Source organism: Thermobia domestica, chromosome 9 (genome assembly GCF_964235325.1).
Source record: "Thermobia domestica chromosome 9, izTheDome1.hap1.1, whole genome shotgun sequence".
Classification (NCBI taxonomy): domain Eukaryota; kingdom Metazoa; phylum Arthropoda; class Insecta; order Zygentoma; family Lepismatidae; genus Thermobia; species Thermobia domestica.
Genome location: NC_137462.1, coordinates 283,872,458 through 283,884,239, shown reverse-complemented (window position 1 = coordinate 283,884,239; position 11,782 = coordinate 283,872,458). Strand labels below are relative to the sequence as shown.

At 35.9% G+C, this 11,782-nt stretch overlaps 1 long non-coding RNA gene across 1 annotated transcript; it reads right to left on the bottom strand.

Annotated features, from left to right (window-relative positions):
- Positions 1-2,362: 2,362 nt before the first annotated feature.
- Positions 2,363-11,544, bottom strand: LOC145694268 (uncharacterized). The gene is made up of 3 exons (XR_014132991.1): positions 11,426-11,544; positions 5,059-5,163; positions 2,363-2,649 (listed from the first exon to the last, which is right to left on the bottom strand). It is a non-coding gene; the product is annotated as an uncharacterized LOC145694268 (long non-coding RNA).
- Between the last annotated feature and the right edge of the window lie 238 nt (positions 11,545-11,782).

Here is an 11,782-nt window from a genome sequence, read left to right as displayed (position 1 = left end):
GAGTACTTATAATTTTCTTATTAGCATGTGGACATTTCTCAATAGTCATCAGTAATCAAATTAAACTAAGAACAAGAAAAATAGAAGAAAATCTTTCCAAAAAATAAAAATAAATAAATGAAATAAAATAGAGAAACAACGTCCTTTACTATTTAATTAAGAAAATAAGATACTTTCTCTAAATTGAAACGCATCTTAGTATCATTTTTTTTATATATATATAAAGCCAGTAAGGTAGTTTCGTATAAATACATACATGAAAATGACGCTGAAATATTGGTGGACTCTGCAACCTCAACGACATATTCGTAGGGTATAATATGTGTGTTTATCAAGTTTTTTCATGTAATTCTAATTCTTGCAGTTAAGATCAATCACATAGGCCTATTAGTCTATAACTCACTTAACCTGTCCCATCGCCTTCCTCAAAAAATTTAAATATAAATTCCATGATAAATTTCCTTTTTAAAAAAAAAATGTTCGAATGTGGTCTAACTTATTCTGATAATTTCAAATATCATAATTTATAATACTAGAAATGGGACGACAATGAAGTATCGCTTTCTTCCCAGTTTTAAATAACATATTTTTCTGAAATTAAGTGCTGTCCTTGCTAAGTCGGGAAAGATGTTACCGAGTTGATGGCTAATTTTTTATTTCCGGTCCTGAATATATATTTTTCGGCCGGAAATAATCTTTAATCTACTTTGTAGGCTAACGTTTTTACACATTCAACAGAAATTCGACACGCGTAGTTTATTGTTCAGTGCTGCAAATTGAACGTTACCACCAAACGGAATCCGTAAAACGGGTCCAAGGGCTCTACAGAGGTTTAGATCTTCTACAACCGAATACTTTTTCATTCTTTCCCTTTTTTATAGTAGGCAGTATACAGTGGAAAGAACAATATTACTTTTGTGCGGCTGTTTGTCATAAGAAAAGAGACGGTAGGGGAATAATAGGGAGAATTCTTTACAACAGCTATTTACAAAGGCAATCGGAAAAACAAATTCACTTCTCTGCTTTCACGAAACATTAGCCCACACAGCACACCGACGTCCAATGTACATCCATTTAACGTTCGGGCAAGGATTTACGGGATGTCCAGTGGACGTGTGGTTTTGGTCCACACAACGTCTAGTGGATGTACACGGGAGTGTACAGGTGGCACAGTTGCCGTACATCTACTGGACGTCCAGAGCGTACATATTATGTCCATTTCTGGTACCAAAACGAACTAATTATGGACGTACAGACGCCCAATGGACGTTCAGAGGACGTGGACTTTTGGTCCATACGACGTCCACTGGATATACACAAGATGTTACTTTAGGACAGTTGCCATGCATCTCCTGGACGTCAATTCGGAGCTAAAATGGACCTATTATGGACTTCAAACTCATGTAGAGAATGTCCATATGTGGATATCATTGGAACCTGAACGTACAAATTGTGACTATTTTTGGTTCCTACACGGACCAATTATGGCTTTTCACTGAATGTTCTAAAGGACTGCCACAAAAGAATTATTCACTTAAAGCCCGCTACAGAAGCCATACTATCTAGAATCAATCTATTTTTAACATAGGTTAAATTTTATCATATCAAAGTGACATCTAAATAAGCCACCTTCCATCAATTTTTACTATCAGTCAACAAATACACACGTCAACATTTATAATATAAAGTTTTATGAGCAAACAAAAAAACAATGAGAAATATTTTTAATACGTTTAATATTTCGTACCTTTCCAGTCAAAATTCTTGTTCTGTGTTTCACGAAAATAATTGGTTTTCGATTTTTATCCACTGAAAGGTCAAACTATTTGAAGATTCTGTATCAATAGCAAATCTAGTTCCAATTTTACATGAATTAATCCTTCCTTACAATAATGCATCCTTATCTCTCGAAAATGAGAACTCAAAATATAATTAACAAAGTAAAGTATTCTGCCCATATGCTTCAGTTAATACAATTTGTTGAGTAAAAAAGCTTCAAACCTGCATCGTCTTCCACTCTTTGTAGATGCGTAGAAAGATATCACAAACCGAAACCTCCCTCGATTCACTCTAAAGTTTCAAATTCATTTGGAAATATCAGTTCTTCCTTTTCCTTAGTATTGAGAACAGACAAGACATCTACGTTTCACTTCTCATATTGAAACAAATGATGACCAAAACTTTATAACACAACCCCCCCCCCTTTTTTTTTGTTTTGCTTATTATCATACTCATAGGAGAAACATTAACTTCAATCAAAATATGCCATCCATTAATGGCCGAGAACGTTACAAATTATTGAAATTATATACATTAAAGAATAAGAAAGGCGTAACATAGAAAGAAACGAACAACATAACAATATACTTTATTGGATTACCTCTAATTACATATACTGCTCCACAATATTTGTCTTTTTAATATATTGAATAAGATTGTAATACGATTTTCTTTCGCATCTCAATGATATTAAAAGTTTCGTATACATGTTTTATTCTTGATTATAAAATGTATTATAAACGCATAATATTGTTACTAAAATAAATATATTTTTTAAAAACAAGTGAATTTTAACCTTCTAGAAGTAGGAGTAAATATTCACTGATATATCATGAGATTCTTTCTTCGTGCGCTCCATTTTTCTTTTTTCTGAAATTAAGAAAATGGGAAAATTAATTCTAGGTATAATCAACATCACAACGATCAAAATTAAAATCAGATTATGAGGTTGACGTTAAATAAGGTTCTTAATGTTTAACTTTAAAGGCTAAAAATTACATGACGGATTCAACTTGGGACCTTTTGCCTTTAAACTATACAAACGGGACTCAAAGGTATACAAAATTACAAATTCCAAATTGAACTACAACTTACAAAAATGAGCTCCTCCGTATCTAAGCGGTTAGCATACGCGCCTTTAGCGTGGGAGACCCGGGTTCTATTCCCGGCGGAAGCCCACGTGATTCGGATTTTACGTTAATCAATAGGTCCACGTCTCATATAGCCTCGCTGCTGAAACGGACGTTAAATTCAAAATCAATTAATCAATACAAATTACAAAATGTATTATTAGCGGCAGTTTCAAGTTTCTGAAAATCCACTTTTTTCTTGCAGCCTTGGGCCACAAAATGTATTTCCTTTTCATACTTTATTCTGTTCAAGCACAATACGATGAATCTCAAATTTCAAGTTTAACTCCCAAAAGCCGTTCCATCTAAGAAACAGGCTTTCTCATTCCATTGTAAGATCGAAGAATGTTAAAGGGGATTATTTTCTAAAATATCGGAAAAAATATATACTGTAAGTACGAATATATCCCCACCTTTCCGAAATAATATATGTACAGGTGGCGGCAGTGCGAAGCTCAACAGTGGCGTTCCGTTTCCAAAGCTTAACCCTTTTAGGCTTTATAGTAACTTCTGTTACCACGGCATAGTATCGTATTTGATCGCTTATTTAGGTTCTATAACAAATATTTAACCCTTTGGGGATCTTATGGTACATTTTGTTCCATACGCATTTTTCATGGTACATTGCGTTATTTCTCTTCTATTTGAACTTTTTCGTCCGGTTTTTTGTTTTTCAAGTCCAGAGACATTGTAGAAGACATTACGTACGGTTTCAGACCGTTCTGCGTCCAGACATAAGAGGTGATGACGACATAATTTTGAAATAGAAATTTCCCATTATGGAGGCTATGTTCATTGTTTTTTGGTGGGCTTATTTTTTCACGTAGAAGACTGAAATTTTGCACAAACATTCAGTCCATCGAGTAGTATTTACGATTTTTTTTGTTCCGATGTCAGTGCTAAAACAGGGGGGAACCAGAGGGGAAAAGGGGTGAAAAAAGGGATATTTTTACCCCCAAAAACCCGTTTTTCGTCATTTTTCCGCCTCACATACATGATGGGGACACATGAGTCATACCGTCTGAAAAGCAGTTCCATTCTGAAGAGAGTGACGGTCGAATTATTATTCTAGGGTAATTAGGGACGTCTCAGTGATTTTTTTTCAAAATATACTTCTGTATAGGGTAACATGGGGAATTTTCTTAAATTTTTTTTGGCGGTCTTATTTTTGCACTTAGAAGATTGAAATTCTACACAAATATTCAGTCCACCGAGTAGCATTTAACAGATTTTTTTTTTCAGATTTCTGCGTTAAAACAGGGGGGTCCAGAGGGGCTAAAAGTTGAAAAAAGGGAAATTTAGACCAAAAAATCTTTTTTCTGGAATTTCCCGCCTTAGATAAATGATGGAGACATGTGAATGGTACCGCCTGAAAGACAGTTCTATTCAGAAGAGAATATGGGCGACACATGTCCCTAGGGTAATTAGGGATGTCTCAGGAATTTTTTCCCCTGAGATCATAGTGTTTTGTGGTAATTTGGGGCATTGTGGGAATTTTTGTTAAAATTTCTCCCGCCCTTACTATTCAAGATAGAAACTTGAAATTTGGCACACACATTCAGTATACCAAGTACTATTTATCAGATTTTTTTAGATGGCTACGTACAGACAAGCGAATGATACCATTGGAAACTATCCTCTATCCTTAAGAAACAAGGTATGAAGCTTGATCCTACGCCAAATATTAAGGAAGCAGTAGTTGTTTGAGTGAAAGTCTCAGGTTAACTCAAAAAGTGGAAATCCTAAAAGGTTTAAACATTTCTATGTATTTATTAATAGTTTCGTATCTTAATCTACTACTTATGTAGCATGAATACAAATGAATATCAAGCTGTTCGGTGAAACTATCATTTTTTTTTCAAAAGTTTTGTTAAACACTGAGTAAACACCCTGACATTTTTAAAAAATTAAATTAAACGGGTAACTGTAAGCAAGTATACTATTACTTCAATACAACACAGCTTCTTGGTATCGTAGAGTTTGTTGCCAGAGTACATTAAACTTCAGTTTCTATTCTGTACGTTATCTTGTTCGTCTACCTGATGTTCTACGCAATCCATTAAAACAACCGTAATATCATTTTACTACTTTGGAAATTTGTTGAATTTTATAACTTAAAACTATACTTGCTCAATAAATCATAACTAACCTTTGTTCTCTTCCCTCCTGTCTCTCCTTCGTTCATCACAGCCACTTCTGAATTATCGTCTCCACTTTTTCTCTGTAACTGTCCCGCAAGCTTTTTCTACGGATTCTGTGGAAAGAAGAATAAGTGTTATACTTGAGTCTGTGTGTATTATTTTGACATTCTAACATCTGCAAATCTATGAGATGTAAACTAGTCATAACCAGAAAATGTAAAAATAGCAACTAAAGAATTTTGCAGCAATTGACGTAATCATGCCTGTTTGCCTCTAACCAGGGCCGTAACTTGTGGGGGCAGGGAGGGCAACTGCCCCTCCAGGAAAGCTCCCCGCCGTTCGAGGTGGCCCACTTTAAGACATTTTTTTATTTCATATACTGTAATACATGTAATTATAAATGAAGCATCAAACAGGTTCACTACATTACATACACAAAACAGCACACAACAGGTAGATAAAACAAAAATGTGTCGTGGACCCACTTCAGTAAAAAATGTCTATTATTAAGTGCCCCAGAAACAATATTTATTCTTATGGCTTTGACATTTGTAAATATTGTCCTTTAGTTAATTTGTCATGTACGGAATGGGCCCTGCAGAGAGCTGAAGGGCCCACAAAGAGTAAGAGAAAGATGGAAAGACGAGATCTATTTTCGAATTTTGTGGGAGGGTCCAAACAATCTTTTCGAGGGGGCTCAAATATTAATGCTTTCCCCGCAAAAAAAAATCTAAGTTACGGCGCTGCCTCTAACTTTAATTTAGAGCAAGACATGATATATTATGTGTAATTGAAAGGAAAAATGTTATAAGGTAGATATTTGTAATCGACTTCAAAAATGTTATCTATCTAACATTGAGCCCATTTACTACGAAAATATATTTATCGCACATTAAATGTGCAACATAAAAAATGTACTATTTTTTTAAAAAAAAGGAGATAAACATATTTGAGTCATTGCACATCAAATTATCACACTACAGCCCATTTTCAACCCGACCCTTTTCTCTCAACTAAATTTTACTTCCGTGTTATCCTGGACAAAAATTACATTAACTGTCTTAGAAGAAATGATCAAATCAATTACAATTTTATCTACGTTCATTATAGCTTACAATTTAACCTTCAAATATTAAGACTAAAACCAAATCTTTAAATATTACGCCTAAAACCAAATTGATGATGCAATATTTTTGACATTTTTTTAAATATATTTCAGACGCGTGTCTCTGGTAACATGCTACACGTATGAACCTAACACTGCATTTCTACTAGGACAGTACTGCAAATGCCATTTAATTCTGGAGATGGTGGGCTATGGACTGTGTTGACATGGAATAACCCAGCCACATATCGTCGGTCCTAAAGAAGAACTGACATTGGATCTCGCACAAAATAATCCACTATTTGATTTGCCGATAAAGCTTTTAGTTGCAAGGCTATTGCAATGAGACTAGCATCGAAAGAAATGTTCGAACGTCGATCATGATTCATATGGGCCCCATTTTGAATCTAAATATTATTTGATTTGCCGATAAAGCTTTTAGTTGGAAGGTTATTGCAATGAGACTAGCATCGAAAGAAATGTTCGAACGTCGATCATGCTTCATATGGGCCCCATTTTGAATCTAAATTTTATTTAAGCGAACATGAATGTTACTGACTACAAGGGCACATGTTTTCTACGATTTCACTGCACACATGAAGTCTTCTGAGCTACATCAAATTTCCGGGAAGACTTTTTTTCTTGTGGGGGCCTTAGAAAAATAGTCACATGAGTTAAGACTGTAAATCAAAATAAAGTTTCAAATCAGTCCATGGCTACCCTCAAATCATGATGCTTTTATGGAGCAATCCCGGATTCACATTAGTCCAAAGCGCACATTTTGTTTGTTAACCACACCATTCAAATAAGTGAGGCCTATTACAAAAGCACATGATGTTAAGTTTCCGTATTGTCTGGTAACCAATAATATCCACGTTCACTTAAAAGTTCAAAATCAAACAGGCGCTTATATTCTACATGTTCTGAAAACAAACATTTCTTTACAGTGTTTTAATATTAATCCCATTACACTATCCATACTAAAAATATTTTATCGAGAAAACAAATAGTGGATTACTCCATGCACCACCCATGTCAGTTAAGTATTTTCCCTCAAAACCGACAATATATTTATCATAAAGTAAATGGAGCAAGTAGGAAAAACTATCCAGACATTCTGTACTATTTACTTACCAAAAACAAATTTCGACTAATTTCCACTCAACCTCATCTGGTCGATATACATTTTTACGCCGAAACTTTAAACCAGAAAATTTCTATAATAACATTGTACGTGTTAATCCAACCCCGATATTCGAAGAAAAGGCGCTTCTGCATCTCCTACTCCCAGCTTCTAGAAATCTCGGAGCTAAAATCTAACCAATGACATTTCTTCTATCCACCTGTGGCAGATGTGACGAAGAAAAAATATCACTGCTAGCATTTGCTACTAATTATTTCAACTTAATAAATATAAAGGATACTGTAAAAAAATAAACTTTACTATTATGATCCCAAAAACAGAAAATTTGATGCTATAGACCGTTTATGTTTATTTATTAACTGACATTTCTGTTTCTTGGCAAAGCGCTGATACTTAAATACACGATAAAAAAAAATCTATACGGAAAAAGGAAAATGGGGAGGGTATGAAAAGAGTTTCTCTCTCTCTAATCACTGTAATGATAAGTTACACACCGAAGTATTGAAATTCGGGAGCGTTTCAGGCAGAACAGAGAAAAAATAATTCAGGGGAAAAATCAATAAATAAAATTAAAAAATTAAAATAAAAAAAATAATTACATAGAAATACACAATTTGGCGCTTGAGTATCTATGATCCAGCATCTTCAGTTTTTATTGTGCAGTATTTTCAGTTCTTATATTACAATATCTGCAGATATGTTTAAGTAGATAAACACTGTATCTAAAAGCTTTTAGTATATCGTATTGTGAAAGCGTATCTTCACTATAAAATAATGCCTTCAGATGACTTGAAGAATTCTCACTTTACGAAACAATGGCTCACTGGTAGAGCGTTCACCTCTGGTGCATATGGCCCCGGGCAGTGTGCGAATTGAAATATTTTCCCAGGGGGGGATGAATTTCACCCATATGCGCACCCAGTCCTCCCCCCATATATATATATACACTAACAAGTACAAAACAGTTGAGATGTGAGATCTTTCATAAATTTTCACTCAAGTAATATTTAGGTTAGCTACGCAAAGTAGACCTACTTATCTTTATGTCCACTTAAAAATACTCCAGAGGGGGAAAAAGTTATCCCTGCCAGGGATAAAATTTTTCTTCTCCAGGGTGGGAAAGATTTTTGTCAGGGGGGAAATCCCTGCCATCCCCCCCGCCAATTCGCACCCTGGCCCCGGGTTCAAACCCTGTTCCCGCCAAGTAAAAAGTGGTGGACAAACACCATGTGCGTAGGTTTCCTCGGGGTTCTCCCATTTCCTCGCACTTTCTTCATTCCACCATTTAATTCATTTCTCATCATCACCACCGTCTCATTTAGCGTAACAGGTATAACCGTGGGACGTAAAACTCAAAAATATAATTTTCATTCATTTACGAAACGTCGGAGCATAAGTGATTAGAAGGGGGAAGAAGAAGCAGGTGAAGAGAAGAAAGGTAAAAGAAGGAAAAGAGGTGGACTCAAGGAACTTGTACTATTGTCGATTGGGGCCAGAGGGGGAGTTCATCTTTAAATTATTTCTTTTTTACTTTTCTTCTTATTTAAATCTAACGATACACATTACTGGGTTGTGCTGTATGCAATTTCGGTAGAGATCAGGCACCGCTTGGCGAATACATGTTCACCCCATTCCTCTGAGCAGACGAGAAATGATGCGAGAAGAGCTTTTAAGCGATAACTAGAAGTGTAAAATGTCCAAGAGCTCTCATTATACTCTGAAACAAACTAGGCCTAACCTAACCTGATGTAAATGCACATAATAATGGAGCAGTTATATAGATCCTTCCCAGATCATTTCAAATAGCATCAACATATTCAAGCGGCAGGGGTGCAGAACACTGACTCGCCTCCCATTCAGTAGTAATAAAACAAGAAAGTAATGTGCCCTATGGGTCTCTAACAACCCGCCTTTACTCGCTATCGCTCGCTATGTTAATTGAGGGGTTCATCCAAGCAAACGATTACACCAAATAGAAAACTTATGGGTAAAATATGATGGGAAACACATTTCGTGAAGAAATGAAAGTGTGAATATGAGTAATTACTGTCAGTGCACACCATATTGAAATTAATTCAAGTGATAGTGGAAGTATTTTATGTGTATATGTGCTTTTCCACTATCCTCGTTTAGCGTATAACTCTTTACCTATTCCATCTTGCACGACCTAGGTTGACAATTGAACAGAGGTCTCCTTTTCACCGAGTACCCAACTATTATAATAATCTAACTAGTGAGGTGGACATTTTTTCGATCTACCCGGTGTTTGAAAGAGCAATAAAACGCGTGCTGGCTAAATAATATTACTTGTGCACTCTTTGTTAATACTATTGATGTTACTGTTATTGTTTATTTTTTTAATTATTTTTCTTTTTTTCCCGCTTGTTGAAATTTCCCTGTGTAAAATGGCACAATTATGCTGTATCTGGGAATTTGTTCAATAAATAAATAAAAACTCTCGTAGCTGAGACGCCCACTCCCTACGGACGTACGCCCTCCCTACCGAGCCCCAGCCTTGATTCGGGAATATAGCATTCGTGCTTCTTATTGGTCACCTAGCACAAGTTGATACATCATCATGCACTGTAGGCTTTATGCCACACCCATAATTTTTTTTATTAGTCTCAGACCCGTCTTTCAGAACCGGTATCCGCAATGTCGTTGCTGTTGAGTTTAACGTCCCGTTCATCAGTAAGGCTATATAAGACGTAAACTTACTGATTAATGTGGAATCCGAACCACCTGAGCTCTCGCCGGGAATCGAACTCGGGTCTCGCACGCCAACTGCTTAGCCACGGAGGAGCTCACATCCGCAATGTATTTGTACTTATGGCATTACTGCTGTATTGCTAGAATACGAAAATAAGAAAAGGAATATTATTTAGTTTCTCACCCAAAATACTATATATTGGCCCTGGCTCACTTGGCAATGATTATTGTTCGAAATACGATGTGAACGTATGGCATAAAAACTAGTCCCTAAAACACTGACTAATTTGTGCTACGTGGCCAGTAAAAAACACGAATGCCATCTGACCGAGTCAAAACAGGAGAGCAGAAACAGCGTCCGTAGGGAGCAGGCGCATCAGCGGCGATGAGTATATGCATAAATGAGGATGGTGGGAAAACAATTTCATCAAACAGTTCATTTCATAAAATGCACGCTTTATGTGTTGCACAGCTTTGGGGGAGGTACTACATGCAATCCAAAAAAGTACTAAATTAGATTATACTCGATTAGGTTTGGTTAAATGTGCCTCTTCTTTTCTGTAGCTTCAATTTGTTTACACTAGTCACAATAAACTTTTTGCCTGTTTAGTAGACCATGCCATTCACACAATTTCGACAACCGACTCTCATTTTTGAATAATTTCATAAAACTCAATCACGATATGACACAATCTTGTCATCAAGCCTTTCCCAAAAACCATAACAAATATACCACCAAATAGTCCCTTCCGCCCCCCATATATATATAGTGTAGCTTACAATATCAAAAATAACTAACGACAACAAGTATTTTGGTAACTATCACCCTCAACTTACTTTTACTCGCGAACCGAAAGAAACTATCCAATTTTCTGGTAAATTTTCTAAAATTGGTCCGGCGATACAGTAGTTAACCCATACTGAGCCCTCTTGAAGTCAATCTGCAAGTAGTAATGGTGCTCCTCATTTTGTGCATGCTGGGTTAAAAGAAATACAAAACTCTAATCTAACCTTGGAATGTAAGAAATTTGTCAAAATTTGGTAGAACCGTCTTCTTGAGTAATGTCGAATTGAGTCCTGAGCTTTGGTACAGAAGGAACGAACCTCACTAGTATCTTATATGAGGGTATTATTACACTCTTCACCACCCGAATTCACTGATATATATATATTACCAATTCCCATGTGCCCATCTACGTTACCCCAGCCTATTATAATACACCCGAATATAAGATTTGAAATGGCATGTCGACGTAATAGTGAAGTTATCCACGTCCTGAATTGTTCCTTCTTAATTAAGAATTGATTTATAATTGATAATGACTTACTTTTGTCCACATACACAGAAACTTTCAGTTGTATAATAAATGGTGCACCGGAATAAATCTATATAAACAAATCACTCATCATATCTTACCTTTTTCGCAGTTCGTATTCTCTGTTTCTTCTTCACTCCAACATACAAAGCTCTTCGTAAAGCTTCTAATCAACCACTCAATTCAAACCGGCTGAGAGTGCACTGTGCAAGGATCTGCGCATGTGCCGTCACTAACAATTGAATGTTGTTTTCCGTACGTCTCTTTTTTATCCAGATAATTTAGGTCCGTTGACGTTTCATTCGTGGATTAAATATTGACATCCAATGGACCATCCACTGAATTCCAGAAAATGGATATTCACTTCTGAACGTAATATGGGCATCCAATGGACCGTCCACTCAAGTTCAGAATGTAGATATCCATTGCCGAACGTAATATGGACAACCAATGGATGT